Below are 14,997 nucleotides of genomic sequence, written 5' to 3'. Positions count from 1 at the left end.
CATCGCCGTACCAGTAAGTTGCCTGTAGTACTGGTCTCCGAATAGAAAAATGTTATGGGTTAGGCAAAACTCGATATACTCAATAAGCTTAGTAGTATGTGCTGAGTACCTCAATTGTCGTCTTCCTAAAAAAGACATTACCGCTGTTATACCATCCTCATGCTTTATGCATGTATATAGACTGGCAATGTCTAAAACCATAAGTTGATAACTAGGGTCCCATTCGATGTTCTCTATTTGGTTTAGAAAGTCTTGGGTATCCCTAATGTAAGAGTCCAGTTGAAGTACCCATGTGGATAAAAAGTGATCGATGAACATAGACAAATGCTCGGTTAATCCATTCATGGAAGAAACAATAGGCCTGCCAGGCGGATGTTTATGCAGTTTAGGTATATGATAGAAGGTTGGTGTTACCGGGTTCGAACTTCGTAAAAACAAGTGTTCTTCCGGACCTAACATGTTTTTACTATACCACTTGGCAATCAAATTGTCATACTCCAGGATGCTGGTTTGATACTCCTTGGCTGTGACTTTTAAATAACAGTCTGTATTCAATTGTGGAAGTGCTTCCTCACAATATGCCTCCCTTGTTAGTAGTACTACATTACCCCCCTTATCTGAGGGTTTTATGACGATCGTTTGGTCTTGTACTAATTGTTGTAATGCTTGTTTCTCCATTTTCGTTAGATTGCCCGGGCATAGATGTTGTTTGGGTCTCCTTCTGAACTTGAGGATGTCATTGGTCATCGCATCCGAAAAAATGTCAATTGCATGGGGTGGCATTTGCGGGTTGAACATGGACTTAGGTTTAAATGGACTCTCTTCTCTGTCCTGTTCCACACCTACATTTGCCGCTCTCGTTGGAAAGTCTGGAATTCCGTGCACTAGTTCACTGGCAGTTTCAGATCTCAATTCTTCCAGACACTCAATTGCGGTCAGATCTCTCCCAGTGAGGGCGTCAGTTGCAGTCAACCGCACGGTGTTCCCTTTACGTTCTTACAAATGTGATCTGGTTTTGAAATATTTGTGGAGCTTAAGCTTCCGCACAAAGCTAAATAGGTCTATGAAGACTTGTGTATACTCCAATTGGTTGTTGGGACAAAATGTCAATCCCATTGTGAGTATCTTGTGTTCCACTTCAGTAAGGGTCCTTTCCGTGAGGTTCACTACTGTCAAATTAGACGCTATTATTGCCTGTTCATGTTCTTCTTGCGATTGGCCCAGCTTCGGGTTCGGCCCCTTCCTCTGCCTGCCTCCCCCGCCTCTATGGGTTTTTCTGCGCCTCCTTCCGGGGGTTTGTTTTTGCCCCCCCGCAGCCACGACTGTAGGATAATCTTGAATTTGTCGTGAAAAGGAGTAGGTGTTTTACTCCCTTCAGCTCTTGTGCCTGACCCTTCATCTCCCGACTCATTTTCGGTAACTTCCGATTCAGAGGTTTCCACTCTGGTAGGGATTTGTTTGGATCGTTGATTTACTTCCTTTCTGGGTCCATCAAACTTGCGGACGAAGGTAAGAACTCTTCCCTGCAAGTAATCATTTTCGTCACGTGCTAATTTTTCTTGTTTTCGTAACTTGATTTTTTGTTCATATTTAGTCAACCGTGATTTCATTTGGCCCATCATGTCATCCAAGAGTTTCTTGTCTAGATCTTCCTTAGACAAATCTCCTTCTAGTTCTTTAATTTCTTGAAGGGCTTTATCTCTGTCACTCCACGCATACTTCACCAGTATGCCAAGTGTGCCTCTGCAGTGTTGCGCCGTGTGTTCTGCCCAATCAGTTAATAGCTGTGGGTCCGGATTTTCATAAGAAGGCACAGTATATACCCTCAGCCCTCTAGGAACCCGTTGCTCTTCAATGTAGTTTTTTAAGCTGGTGGCCTCCCACCATTTGCGTGTTTCTCGTTCATAGAGACGCTCTAATTTAATCATGATATCAGTTACTTTGCTCTTAGGTTGTTCCTGGCTGCTGGCAGCAGTATGGGCTTGTCTCGTGTCTTGCCTTTTGAACATGCCCTTAGCTGCTTCTCAACGCTCTTGTTCACAAAACATGGCTTGTGCCATGGTAAAGTTTCTGGCTGTAAGTAGCTTTGACAGCCGTCAACGCCACTGTGCTTGCAATTTGTAAAACTGCCCCGATAGCTCTGCTGGCAATACTGTTTAAATACTCATACAATCAGAGTATACGCGATGCGCTGGTGTGCGTGACTCACCGAAGGCGGCGTCTTCATGCAGATTGTTCAGGCGCTGAATATTCTTCTCCTTCTCTCGGCACGAAGTTCCGCACACAACATCATATGGTAGCGCAGCAAATCCACAGTTTCCGGCGGTGCCTCCTTGACAAACCAGCTCCGATTTCCACAATGAAAAGACGGGAGGCATATATATATATATATTAGACCTGTCAACCTTAGGGTACTCTTTCTGCAGATGTTTTGCCTTACTCCTCCTTCTTGTATGCCTTAGGATTCTGTGCACCTTACCACTGCTAACCAGTGCTAAATTGCTTGTGCTCTCTCCTTTAAACATGGCAAGATTGTCTTACACTCGAATACCACATTTAATGTACCTGTAAGGTCCTAGTAAAGTGATACTACCTATATCCAGGCCCTGTAAATTAAATGCGACTAGTGGGTCTGCAGCACTGATTGTGACACCCACTTAAGTAGCCCTTTAAACATGTCTCAGGCCTGCCCTTGGAACCAGTGAGTGCAGTTTTAAACTGCCACTTCTCTAACTGTCCCTGAAGCCAATAAAAAATGAATATGGAGTCATACCCAAGGTAAATGGTGTGGTGGTAACAATACACAGTATTCCTGAAATTCGGACGCAGTGGTATGACCTTCACATATGCACAAAAGAAAAGCTAGCTAGTAGGAGGAAGGAAGCTGCTTGCACTGAAGGGAGACCTTCTACCCAGCCACCAATGGCAGCAATGCACAAGGCCATTGAGAGCACACTCACCACAGAGGCTATATCTGTCCTAATAAATATTGACATCTCAGACCTCCACAGCAGCACACAGGTTAGTGTAGTTTTTGTTTATAAATTAAGAGTAAACACATAGTGTACCTTATATTATTTGTTATCATAGCTATAATTTAATTATGTCCAAACAGATCACATTTGAGTTAAGCTAATTTTTTAGACCAATGCATTAACATTTATTATCTTCAACAAACAGTATTTAGGAGTGAAAACAAATGCACACTGTACTGTTGTGTTGTAAGGGATTGACTTTACTAAATAGAACAGCTTGAATCTTTAGTAACATGATACTGGAAAGAAATAGTACATCATAGATTTAAGAGGCATTCATTTCAACTTATGCTGTTATGTGTCATACTAAAACACATGCATGTTAATGAAACGTATATTGCATTTTATACACAGAGATAGAAGACAACGTTACAGAGGAACATGATGTTCACAGTGTGGGTGATGTAGCGGATTAGAGGTCTAACAACAATCATTCCTAAAGCAATGGGTATTACAGCAGCACAGATATTGACTGAAACAACATTGTGTCAAGAAGACACACACTTGAATTGATTAGAAATGTACGTGTTACTACAGGACGTAGAGCAAACTTTTATATACAGAAACTCAGAAGTCAAAGATTCTTACCACGACAAAGACTTCCAACTAGATCTGATGATACAACATTTGTCCCAATAGAGAAATCAATGTTAGAAATTCAAACAAAACAAACGGACGCCATTAACATGCTTGCCAGAAACAGGATGAAGGCATGTCTGCTATGAGTGATAGTATTGACAATTTACATCAAACAATGAATTAATTATATGATTCTATTGTTGAGGACACACTGCAACAAAATAAAATACATCAACATGTTGTATTTAAAATTCTACATTGTGGGGAAAGTATTCAAAAAATTGGGAAGCCACAACAGGAATAAGTCATCAAACCATACATATCCAGGATGAAATATCCCAATGTTACAAAGTTGTAGCAAAACGTTTAAAGCAGATTACATCATGTCTTGAATGTTTAAACTATGGAAGCACGTTCTAGTGGTCAGACTACCCCTGCTCTAGAGAGTGAGGAGACTTGCAGCCACAATAAAATGTCATTTCAAATGCCATAAAATGTAGGCATATAAGCAATCAGGCTGCTGATTTAGACGTGGATATGTTGCCAACTGAGATATGCAAAAAGAACAATTGATGGACAGAATTTATTTATTTTATTTATTTAGTAGTTTGTAGAGCGCACAGCTACCTCCAACGGAGGTGTCCCGGCGCTGAAGGTATACCCTTACCAAGGGGCAGTGGGATAATGCTGTGATTAGAGAATTTCTAGGCAAGGGAGAAGAGCCAGGTCTTGGTTTTTTTTCGGAATAAAGGTTCCGATGTCAAGAATCTTAATTCAATGGGCAGTTGATTCCACAGTTTGGAGGTGGTCACTGCGAAGCCTCTTCCACCTGTGCGGGTCAGGCGAAAACGGGGGCAGATCATAAGACGGAGGTGGTTGGATCTGAGGTTCCGGGAGGCTTGTGAGTGTTTGATTCTGTGGCGCAGGTAGAGAGGACCTCGATCATTCATCGCTCTGAAGGCCAGAATTAGGGCTTTAAATTGGATGCGGCGTCTTACTGGGAGCCAGTGAAGATTGATCAGATGTGGGGAGATAGAGTGGCGAAATGGGATGTTGCAAATCAACCTGGCCGCTGCGTTCTGTACTCTCTGAAGTTGGTTAATGAGATAAGCCGGGGCACCTACGTATAGGCTATTTGCGTAGTCCAGGTGAGCTGTAATGAGAGAGTGGACAACTGTTTTCCGTGAGTCAATTGGTAGGTAAGGGATAATTTTTTTTATCATGCGTAGTTTGCCAAAGCACGCTAAGGTAACTTTATTAATTTGTGTCTTGGAGGAGAGAGCAGTGTCAAATTGGAAGCCAAGGTTACGGGCTGTATGAACAGGTTCAGGGGGAGGGTTCAATTCAGTCGGCCACCAGAGGGTGGAGGGAATGGGGGATTTTTGATTAAAGAATAGGACCTCAGTCTTGTCCGTATTAAGTTTTAAGTTGTTGGCTGACATCCAGGAGGCGATATTCATCATGCTTTGGCGAAAATTGTGACAAGATTTTTCAGAGTGGTCTTTGAAGGAGAACACCAGTTGGGTGTCGTCGGCGTAAAAAGTTGCTTTGACGCCCCAAGATTCAATCACATTGGCCAGGGGTTTTAAATATACATTGAATAAAAGTGGGCTGAGAGCAGAACCTTGCGGCACGCCCCAGATCAGAGGTTTCTTTGCGGAAAAGAAAGAGCCCAGCATCACCTGTTGGCATCTGTTGGTAAGAAAGGATTTAATCCAGGTGAGGGGAGTTCCGCTTATACCGACCTCTTGTAAGCGGGACATAAGAGTGTCGTGGGAGATGGTGTCGAATGCAGCGGATAGGTCGAGGAGAACCAGCATGGCCTCCTCTCCCTTATCCGTGCATTCTCGAATTGACTCCAAAACCTCAAGAAGAGCTGACTCTGTGCTAAAGTCAGGTCTGAATCCAGATTGACTATCATGAAACAAGGAGTTGGATTCAAGGTAGTGAGATAGTTGCTCCTGGACTGCTTTTTCAAGTACCTTAGCGGGCTTGGGTAGGAGTGAGATTGGCCTGTAATTGCTTAGGCAGGCGGGGTCAATGCCAGCTTTTTTCTGAATCGGGATAAGCATGGCGTGTTTCCAGGCGGAAGGGACCATGCCTGTGCGTAGGGAAGAGTTCCAGATTTCGAGGAGGGGGTCAATAATAAGAGGGGCAATTTCGTTCATGATAGATGCCGGGGCTGGATCTAAAGGAGAGCCAGATTTACATTTCACTAGAAGATTCAGGGCATGTTCTTTCGTGAGAGGATTGAAAGCTGAGAATGCATGCTTACTGATGATGACAGGTTCCGTGGTAATAATGGTGGCGTTCTGAAGAATATTTTCCGCAATATTGGCAATTTTATTTTCGAAGAAGTCTGATAGATTTTCACTTAGTTCTTGGGAAGGGTGGACAGAGGTGGACACAGCATTGGGCTTGGTAAAATCTTTCACGATATTAAAAAGGGCTTTGGCAGAGTTTTTTGCATTTGTAATAGATTCTGCGAAATGGGTTCTCATTGAGTTGCGTTTAAGTATACGAAATTCTTTGAGAGTTTGTCTGTAGAGCGCTTTGGCTTCAGGGCCATAGGCCTGTCGCCACTTTCGTTCCATTTTTTTACATTTGCTTCTATGTCTTCTAAGTTCCTGGGTGAACCAGGGAGCGGACGGTTTTTGTCTGCGGGAGGTGAGGGCTTGTAGCGGGGCTAGTTTCTCAATGGCAGTAGTAAGGTCATTGCTAAATGTGTGAACCGCTACATTGAGATCGTCAGGGCACGGGTTAAGGTTGTTGTGGTAGTGTTGTTCAAAAATAGAACATGATATTTTGTACAATTTCCTGCCTTGTGTTCTTATGGCTGCCTCTTTATTGGCAATTTGAGTTGAGTGAATCACAAATGGTATTAAAAAATGGTCTGACCATGTCAGAGGCAGACTTTGAAGGATTGTCAATTTTTCTTGGTTGGAAAAGATAAGGTTAAGGGTGTGTCCTGCTGTGTGAGTGGGGCCCTTAACTTTTTGTGTCAAGTTTAGGTTTTCCATTGATTCTAGGAAATGGGCGGCGCGGTTGCAGCTGCTTATATCAACGTGAAGGTTGAAATCTCCCAGTACCATGAAGTGGGGATGTTTGATAGAGAGATCAGCGGTGATTGCTGGCAGTTCAGAGATGACTGATTGGGGGGGGTTGGGGGATTGTATACCAAAATCCCAGAGGCAATGGCTGTTGTAAAGTCAGAGATCGAGAAGTATAGTGCCTCGATGGGCTTAATATTCGCAATTTTCCTGAAAGTGATGTTCAGGTGGTTCTTTAGGATAACTGCGATTCCACCACCTGTTTTGGGGCCTTCGCGGCATATGCCGGTGAAGCGGTAGCCGGAGGGTACAGCGAGAGATATGTCGGGGTTGGAAGAGTCTTTAATCCAGGTCTCCGTTAAAAATAGAGCGTCCGAGGAGGTGGAAGATAGTAGTAACCAGATGTCATTGGCGTGACCGGGTAAGGAGCGGCAATTCACCAATCCCATCGAGTGGTTTTTGATGGGAGAGGGACGACTGGTTGTACAGGCCAGGGGGCAAGTCCAGTAGGGGCGCAAATTGAATTGGCACTTATGGCCTTTATATAGCGTAGGGTTAGGGTTAGGGAGAGGGAAATTGCATATGTTGGACGGGGTGCAAGATTTCTTACCAATATCCAGAAGCTGTGTCCTGGTCCATGTGAGTCTCTGCGTGGGTTGAGGAGAGGCAGCATAGCTGGCCCTAGGCACGGAGCTGGCGCGGACGGGCGCAGACGTCGTGCCCGCTGCGCTCGTCCGCTGCGCGTCCGAAAGATACACATTATTTATATAGAGAAGGCGTTGAGGAGAAAGGGGCGTGGCCTCGTGAGAGGGGCGTGGCCCTAAGGTGCGGCGGGAAATGGCGGCCAGATTTGTTTGGCTGAGTTGCCTCGGCAGCGCTAAGATCCGCTGCGTGGCGAGAGGCTGTGATTGAGGATGGTGAGGTTCTTTAAATCAACACACACACAGTTCAATCGTCGTTCTCAGTGCGTTTAAAAAACAAAGCAATTATTTAGTGACTCTCAAATAGGTTTAAAATTGTGAGTGCTCGCAGAGTATAGCTCCCGGCTTCCGCCTCAGGAGGTGTAGTCTTCTGCCAGACACTGGGATATCGCGTCTTTTGTAGTCAGGGGGGCGTGGCCTCGTGAGAGGGGCGTGGCCCTAGGGTGCGGCGGGAAATGGCGGCCAGATTTGTTTGGCTGAGTTGCCTCGGCAGCGCTAAGATCCGCTGCGTGGCGAGAGGCTGTGATTGAGGATGGTGAGGTTCTTTAAATCAACACACACACAGTTCAATCGTCGTTCTCAGTGCGTTTAAAAAACAAAGCAATTATTTAGTGACTCTCAAATAGGTTTAAAATTGTGAGTGCTCGCAGAGTATAGCTCCCGGCTTCCGCCTCAGGAGGTGTAGTCTTCAGAATGTATAACAATGTCATACATTCACCCCTCCTTGTGCTTGCTTTGTTCTCCAACTGAGGTAGACTGGCCCAGTCCCAGCAAACAAAGAAAGAGGCATTCAATGTATGGGTTGTCAAATTTATTTAGTAATACAAATATGCATTTCAAAATGTTGTGAACAAAAATAAAAAATGATGCAGTCTCTGTTGTGTCTCTTCATATTTTCTGTGAATAAACAAGGAAGTAAAATTACTTTTCTGCATTTTGACTGGGACTACCTCATTATATATTGCAAGGTTTCATTTTAATACCAACTAAACTTTATTTGGATTCATAAAAGAAAGCCATAAAAGTTAAAACAGGCGAGCCTGAGAGAAATTCAACTTCTTTCAAATGGGAACCAGAAAATGCCTTTGGGGGGGTTTCAGAAAACCTACATGTAAACTTAAAGTTCAGCAAATCCTGTGGAGACTGTCCGTCGCAGCCACAGGATGCAAGCACGTGTCTTCTACTGCATCCCGTACGCCTAGCTAACAGGAGGTGGAAAAGATTCATCCAAAACCTTGTTAATAAAAACCTTTCATGTATAGATAAGGACCCTAACAGGTAGGGCTCCGTTAGCGGGGTTGTTTAAGCATTAAAAACTTTCTAACACTTGGTTTCTGCACCTCCTGTTCATTCCTTTCCATTTTCTTAAGGGTTAAAAACGCTAAACTAATTGATTCTGCATCTTTCTTAACAATAGTTTCAGATTTAAAGAATAAATCAGCTCGCCCTAGCCCTTCCAAACTTCTTCTAATGTAACTTAACCAGGGAATTCGCATTGCATTATCAAGAGACATGCATTCCCGTAAAATCAAATGGTTTAAAGTTAACTCCTCGTTCATCCAACACTTCATCCAAAACACAAGAGGGCGTAGAGCCGAAGTGTCGCTTAAAAAGGGAACTCCCAGCTCCTCATGGGCCGCTAGATAGGATAAACCGCTTGATACACACAACAACCGCTTCAGGAATTTATTCTCGATCACCTGAAGGGGGTTCCAATCAATCAATCAATCAAAGCATTTATATAGCGCACTACTCACCCGGAGGGTCTTAAGGCGCTGGGGGGGGAGGGGGTACGCTACTGCTCGAACAGCCAGGTCTTGAGCTGCTTCCTGAAGGCGAGGTGGTCCTGGGTCAGGCGGAGGTGGGTCGGAAGGGAGTTCCAAGTCTTGGCGGCTAGGTAGGAGAAGGACCTTCCTCCTGTGGTGGCTCTTCGGATGCGGGGGACGGCGGCGAGGGCATGGCTGGTCGATCGAAGTTGGCGTTTGGGAGCGTAGAAGTTGAGGCGGCTGTTGAGGTATCCTGGGCCTTGGTTGTGTAGGGCTTTGTGTGCGTGGGTGAGGAGCCGGAAGGTGATTCTTTTGTTGACCGGGAGCCAGTGCAGGTCTCTCAGGTGTCCGGAGATGTGGCTGCGGCGGGGGATGTCCAGGATGAGTCGTGCTGAGGTGTTCTGGATCCGCTGGAGTTTCTTCTGGAGTTTGGCGGTGGTTCCGGCGTAGAGGGAGTTGCCGTAGTCCAGACAGCTGGTGACGAGGGCCTCGGTGACCGTCTTTCTGGTCTCGGTGGGGATCCATCGGAAGATCTTACGTAGCATGCGCAGGATGTTGAAGCACGACGAGGTGACGGCGTTGACCTGTCTGGTCATGGACAGGGAGGAGTCCAGGATGAAGCCCAGATTGCGTGCGTGGTCTGTGGGTTTGGGTGCGCTGCCCAGGGCGGGGGGCCACCAGGAGTCGTCCCAGGCGGAGGGTGATGATCCCAGGATGAGGACTTCCGTCTTGTCCGAGTTCAGTTTCAGGCGGCTGTCCGACATCCATTTGGCTACGTCTGTCAGCCCTTCGTGCAGGTTGGCTCTGGCGGTGGCGGGGTCGTTGGTGAGGGAGAGGATCAGCTGGGTGTCGTCGGCGTAGGAGATGATGTTGAGGTTGTGCTGGCGTGCGATGGCTGCGAGGGGGCTCATGTAGACGTTGAAGAGTGTTGGGCTGAGCAAGGAGCCTTGAGGAACGCCGCAGATGACTTCGGTGGCCTCCGATCTGAACGGGGGGAGGCGGACTCTCTGTGTCCTTCCGGCGAGGAAGGAGGTGATCCACTCCAGTGCCTTCTCCTGGATTCCGACGTTGCTGAGGCGCTGTACTAGGGTACGGTGGCAGACCGTGTCGAAGGCCGCGGAGAGGTCCAGGAGGATGAGGGCCGCTGTTTCTCCGTTGTCGAGCAGGGCTCGGATGTCATCGGTAGCTGCGATCAGGGCGGTCTCGGTGCTGTGGTTGGCCCGGAAGCCAGACTGCGAGAGGTCGAGGGAACCGTTCGTCTCGAGGAAGGCGGCCAATTGCTTGTTGACGGTCTTCTCGATGACTTTTGCGGGGAAACGGGAGCAGCGAGATGGGGCGGTAGGTCTTGAGGTCGGTGGGGTCAGCTGATGGTTTCTTAAGTAGAGCGCTGAGTTCGGCGTGCTTCCAGCTCTCCGGGAAGGTCGCGGTGTCGAAGGAGGTGTTGATGATGTCCCGCAGGTGGGGTGCGATGACAGCGTCGGCTTTGTTGAAGACGTGGTGAGGGCAGGGGTCTGTCGGAGATCCGGAGTGGATGGAGTTCATCGTGTGGACGGTCTCTTCAGTGCTGATCGGGGTCCAGGCGCGGAGGGTGGTGGTGGGGGGCGGTGGTTCGGATGTGGCGTGCGTCGGTTGAGTGCTGAAGCTGTTGTGTATGTCCGCGATCTTGTTGTGGAAGTAGGAGACGAGGGAGTTGCAGAGGTCTTGCGAAGGGGTGATGTCGTTGTTTCCGGCGTTGGGGTTGGAGAGCTCTTTCACGATGTTGAAGAGTTCCTTGCTGTTGTGTGCGTTGTTGTCCAGTCGTTCCTTGAATGCGGTTTTCTTGGTGGCGTGGATCAGTTGGTGGTGTTTTCGGGTGGCGAGCTTGAGGGCTGTCATGTTGTCTGGTGTTGGGTTTCTGCGCCAGGTTTTCTCGAGTGCTCTGCAGTTCTTCTTGGAGCTCTTGAGTTCGTCGTTAAACCATGGGGCTTTCTTGCTGCCGGGTCTGCTGGGCGGGGTCTTCAGAGGGGCGAGTTCGTCTGCGCAGTCGCTGATCCATTTTGTGAGGTTGGTGGCCGCTTGGCTGGGGTTCGTTGTGCTGGTGGGAGGGTTCTTGCTCAGGGAGGTAGAGAGCTGGTCTGCAGTGATCTTGTTCCAGCTTCTGCGGGGGACCTGTATCTGGTGATGGTGGAGCGTGGTCCTTCTGAAGCTGAAGTGGACGCAGCTGTGGTCCGTCCAGTGGAGTCCCGTGGCGTGGCTGAAGGCGATGTCCTTGCTGGAAGAGAAGACCGGGTCGAGCGTGTGTCCGGCGTAGTGGGTGGGGGTGTTGACCAGCTGCTTGAGTCCGAGGTTGGCGAGGTTGTCCAGCAGGGTGGTGGTGTTGCGGTCGTTGATGTTCTCCAGGTGGAAGTTGAGGTCCCCGAGGAGGATGTAGTCAGCGGAGAGGAGGGCGTGCGGGCTGATGAAGTCGGCGATGTCTTCGCTGAATTGTGTGCGTGGTCCTGGGGGTCTGTAGATGAGGGTGCCTCTGAGGGTGGTCTTGGGGTTGATGTGGATCTGGAAGTGCAGGTGTTCAGTGGGTGCGAGGGTGTCGTCGGTGTTGGTCGTGATGCGGATGGTGTTCCTGTGGATGATGGCGATGCCTCCTCCAGTCTGGTTGACGCGGTCCCTCCGGATGATCTTGTAGCCGTCCGGGATGGCGATGGCGATGTCGGGCGCTGAGGAGGCGTTCATCCAGGTTTCCGTGAGGAAGGCGACGTCTGGGGCTGTGGTGTCGAGCAGGTGCCAGAGCTCGACGGCGTGTCTGTGGACGGAGCAGGTGTTGAGCACGATGCACTTCAGGTGGGTGGTGCTGGAGTTCGGCTTGGTGGGTGCTGGTGTAGCGTGGGTCCGGTTGCAGGTGAACTTGCAGGAGTGGCAGCTGAAGGGTCCGTGGGTGCGTCTCGGTGTGGCTCGGTGGCAGCCCGGGGTTCGGCCGGTGTTGAGAGCGATGAGTTCGGTGGCGTCGTAGGTCCGTCGGGTCGGCATCCGTCGGTGGAGGCCAGGGGTCCTGGCGTGGGCGCGGGCCAGGCGCGGACGGGCGCAGACGGGCTTACCTTCGGCGCTCAATCGGTGCTCCCGCTGCGCGCGTCCGCTGCGCGGTCGCTGAGGGGGCGTCATAAGTAGGAGCCGGGAGGTAGGGTCAGCCGGGAGGCGGGAGGCGGGAGGACCAATGGGAGAGGGGGGGAGGCGGAGCTACGGGTCAGCGGCGGCGGGAAAGCGGCGGGAAGCACGGAGGTGGCCGGGGCAGCGGGGCCGGTGAGGAGCGGGGGCAGAGGCGGCAGGCTGCGGGCAGAAGGCGACCCTGAGGCAGATGCGGAGGGCAGCAGCGTAGAGGAGGTGAGTGGAGGTCTTCAGCAATCAGGGAGCGGCCAGGCAGCAGGAAGTCAGCAGGCAGGCAGGCCCCAATATGTCCCCAAATTTCACTTCCATAGCTGGGTACAGCCACGCTTTTGGAATGATAAACTTTTAACATGGCTCCAATAGGTTTCCTCCCTACTTTGGAATCAAAGTTAAAAATTGCCGCATTTACCCGAGACAGGTTCCTCTTTTTCTTCACAATAATTGGCCCCCAATTTAGCTGGTCATCCAGGAGTACCCCAAGATAAGAAAATACATCTGTGTGAGGGATCTTTACAGGGCCAATGCTAAATTGATAACTCTTTGTGGGTACCTTCCCCACTGGCATTGTATAAGAATTAGCATTATTTACTGCCAGATTACAATCCGTCATAAATTTGGAGAATGCATTTAGTAAAGATTGCAATCCTAATGCGGTCCTGGATAAAAGAACGGCATCATCAGCATAAAGTAAAACTGGGATGCCACGCCTCCCTAAATATGGAAAGTCTACTCCTGTGGCTCTAAGTACACTGTCCAGATCATTGATATAAAAATTAAATAAAAAAGAGGTCAGCATGCAGCCTAGACAAACTCCCCTCTTAATCTCTAGATCCCTGGTCACCCTAAAATCCTTAGAGAACCTAACATTAGCCATTGTGGACCTATGCAGGTCCTCCAAGAAGTTAGCAACACTATTGTCCACCCCGGCACTGCCCTCATGGACTGCCACAGTTTGACCCTGTTGACACAATCAAAAGCTGAAGACAAGTCCATGACTGCAAGGTACACAGTGCCGGACGCTATTATTGCCTGTTCATGTTCTTCTTGCGATTCGCCCAGCTTCGGGTTCGGCCCCTTCCTCTGCCTGCCTCCCCCGCCTCTACGGGTTTTTCTGCGCCTCCTTCCGGGGGTTTGTTTTTGCCCCCCCCCCGTAGCCACGACTGTAGGATAATCTTGAATTCGTCGTGAAAAGGAGTAGGTGTTTTACTCCCTTCAGCTCTTGTGCCTGACCCTTCATCTCCCGACTCATTTTCGGTAACTTCCGATTCAGAGGTTTCCACTCTGATAGTGATTTGTTAGGATCGTTGATTTACTTCCTTTCTGGGTCCATCAAACTTGCGGGCGAAGGTAAGAACTCTTCCCTGCAAGTAATCATTTTCGTCACGTGCAAATTTTTCTTGTTTTCGTAACTTGATTTTTTGTTCATATTTAGTCAACCGTGATTCATTTGGCCCATCATGTCATCCAAAAGTTTCTTGTCTAGATCTTCCTTAGACAAATCTCCTTCTAGTTCTTTAATTTCTTGAAGGGCTTTATCTCTGTCACTCCACGCATACTTCACCAGTATGCCAAGTGTGCCTCTGCAGTGTTGCGCCGTGTGTTCTGCCCAATCAGTTAATAGCTGTGGGTCCGGATTTTCATAAGAAGGCACAGTATATACCCTCAGCCCTCTAGGAACCCGTTGCTCTTCAATGTAGTTTTTTAAGCTGGTGGCCTCCCACCATTTGCGTGTTTCTCGTTCATAGAGACGCTCTAATTTAATCATGATATCAGTTACTTTGCTCTTAGGTTGTTCCTGGCTGCTGGCAGCAGTATGGGCTTGTCTCGTGTCTTGCCTTTTGAACATGCCCTTAGCTGCTTCTCAACGCTCTTGTTCACAAAACATGGCTTGTGCCATGGTAAAGTTTCTGGCTGTAAGTAGCTTTGACAGCCGTCAAAGCCACTGTGCTTGCAATTTGTAAAACTGCCCTGATAGCTCTGCCGGCAATACTGTTTAAATACTCATACAATCAGAGTATACGCGATGCGCTGGTGTGCGTGACTCACCGAAGGCAGCGTCTTCATGCAGATTGTTCAGGCGCTGAATATTCTTCTCCTTCTCTCGGCACGAAGTTCCGCACACAACATCATATGGTAGCGCAACAAATCCACAGTTTCCGGCGGTGCCTCCTTGACAAACCAGCTCCTATTTCCACAAAGAAAAGACGGGAGGCATATATATATATTAGACCTGTCAACCTTAGGGTACTCTTTCTGCAGATGTTTTGCCTTACTCCTCCTTCTTGTATGCCTTAGGATTCTGTGCACCTTACCACTGCTAACCAGTGCTAAATTGCTTGTGCTCTCTCCTTTAAACATGGTAAGGTTGTCTTACACCCGAATACCACATTTAATGTACCTGTAAGGTCCTAGTAAAGTGGTACTACCTATATCCAGGCCCTGTAAATTAAATGCTACTAGTGGGTCTGCAGCACTGATTGTGACACCCACTTAAGTAGCCCTTTAAACATGGCTCAGGCCTTCCCTTGGAACCAGTGAGTGCAGTTTTAAAATGCCACTTCTCTAACTGTCCCTGAAGCCAATAATAAATGAATATGGAGTCATACCCAAGGATAAATGGTGTGGTGGTAACAATACACAGTATTCCTGAAATTCGGACGCAGTGGTATGACCTTCACTTATGCACAAAAGAAAAGCTAGCTAGTAGGAGGAAGGAAGCTGCTTGCAC

This window comes from Lissotriton helveticus, chromosome 7, assembly GCF_964261635.1.
Source record: "Lissotriton helveticus chromosome 7, aLisHel1.1, whole genome shotgun sequence".
In the NCBI taxonomy this organism is placed as follows: domain Eukaryota; kingdom Metazoa; phylum Chordata; class Amphibia; order Caudata; family Salamandridae; genus Lissotriton; species Lissotriton helveticus.
This window is presented reverse-complemented; position numbering follows the sequence as displayed.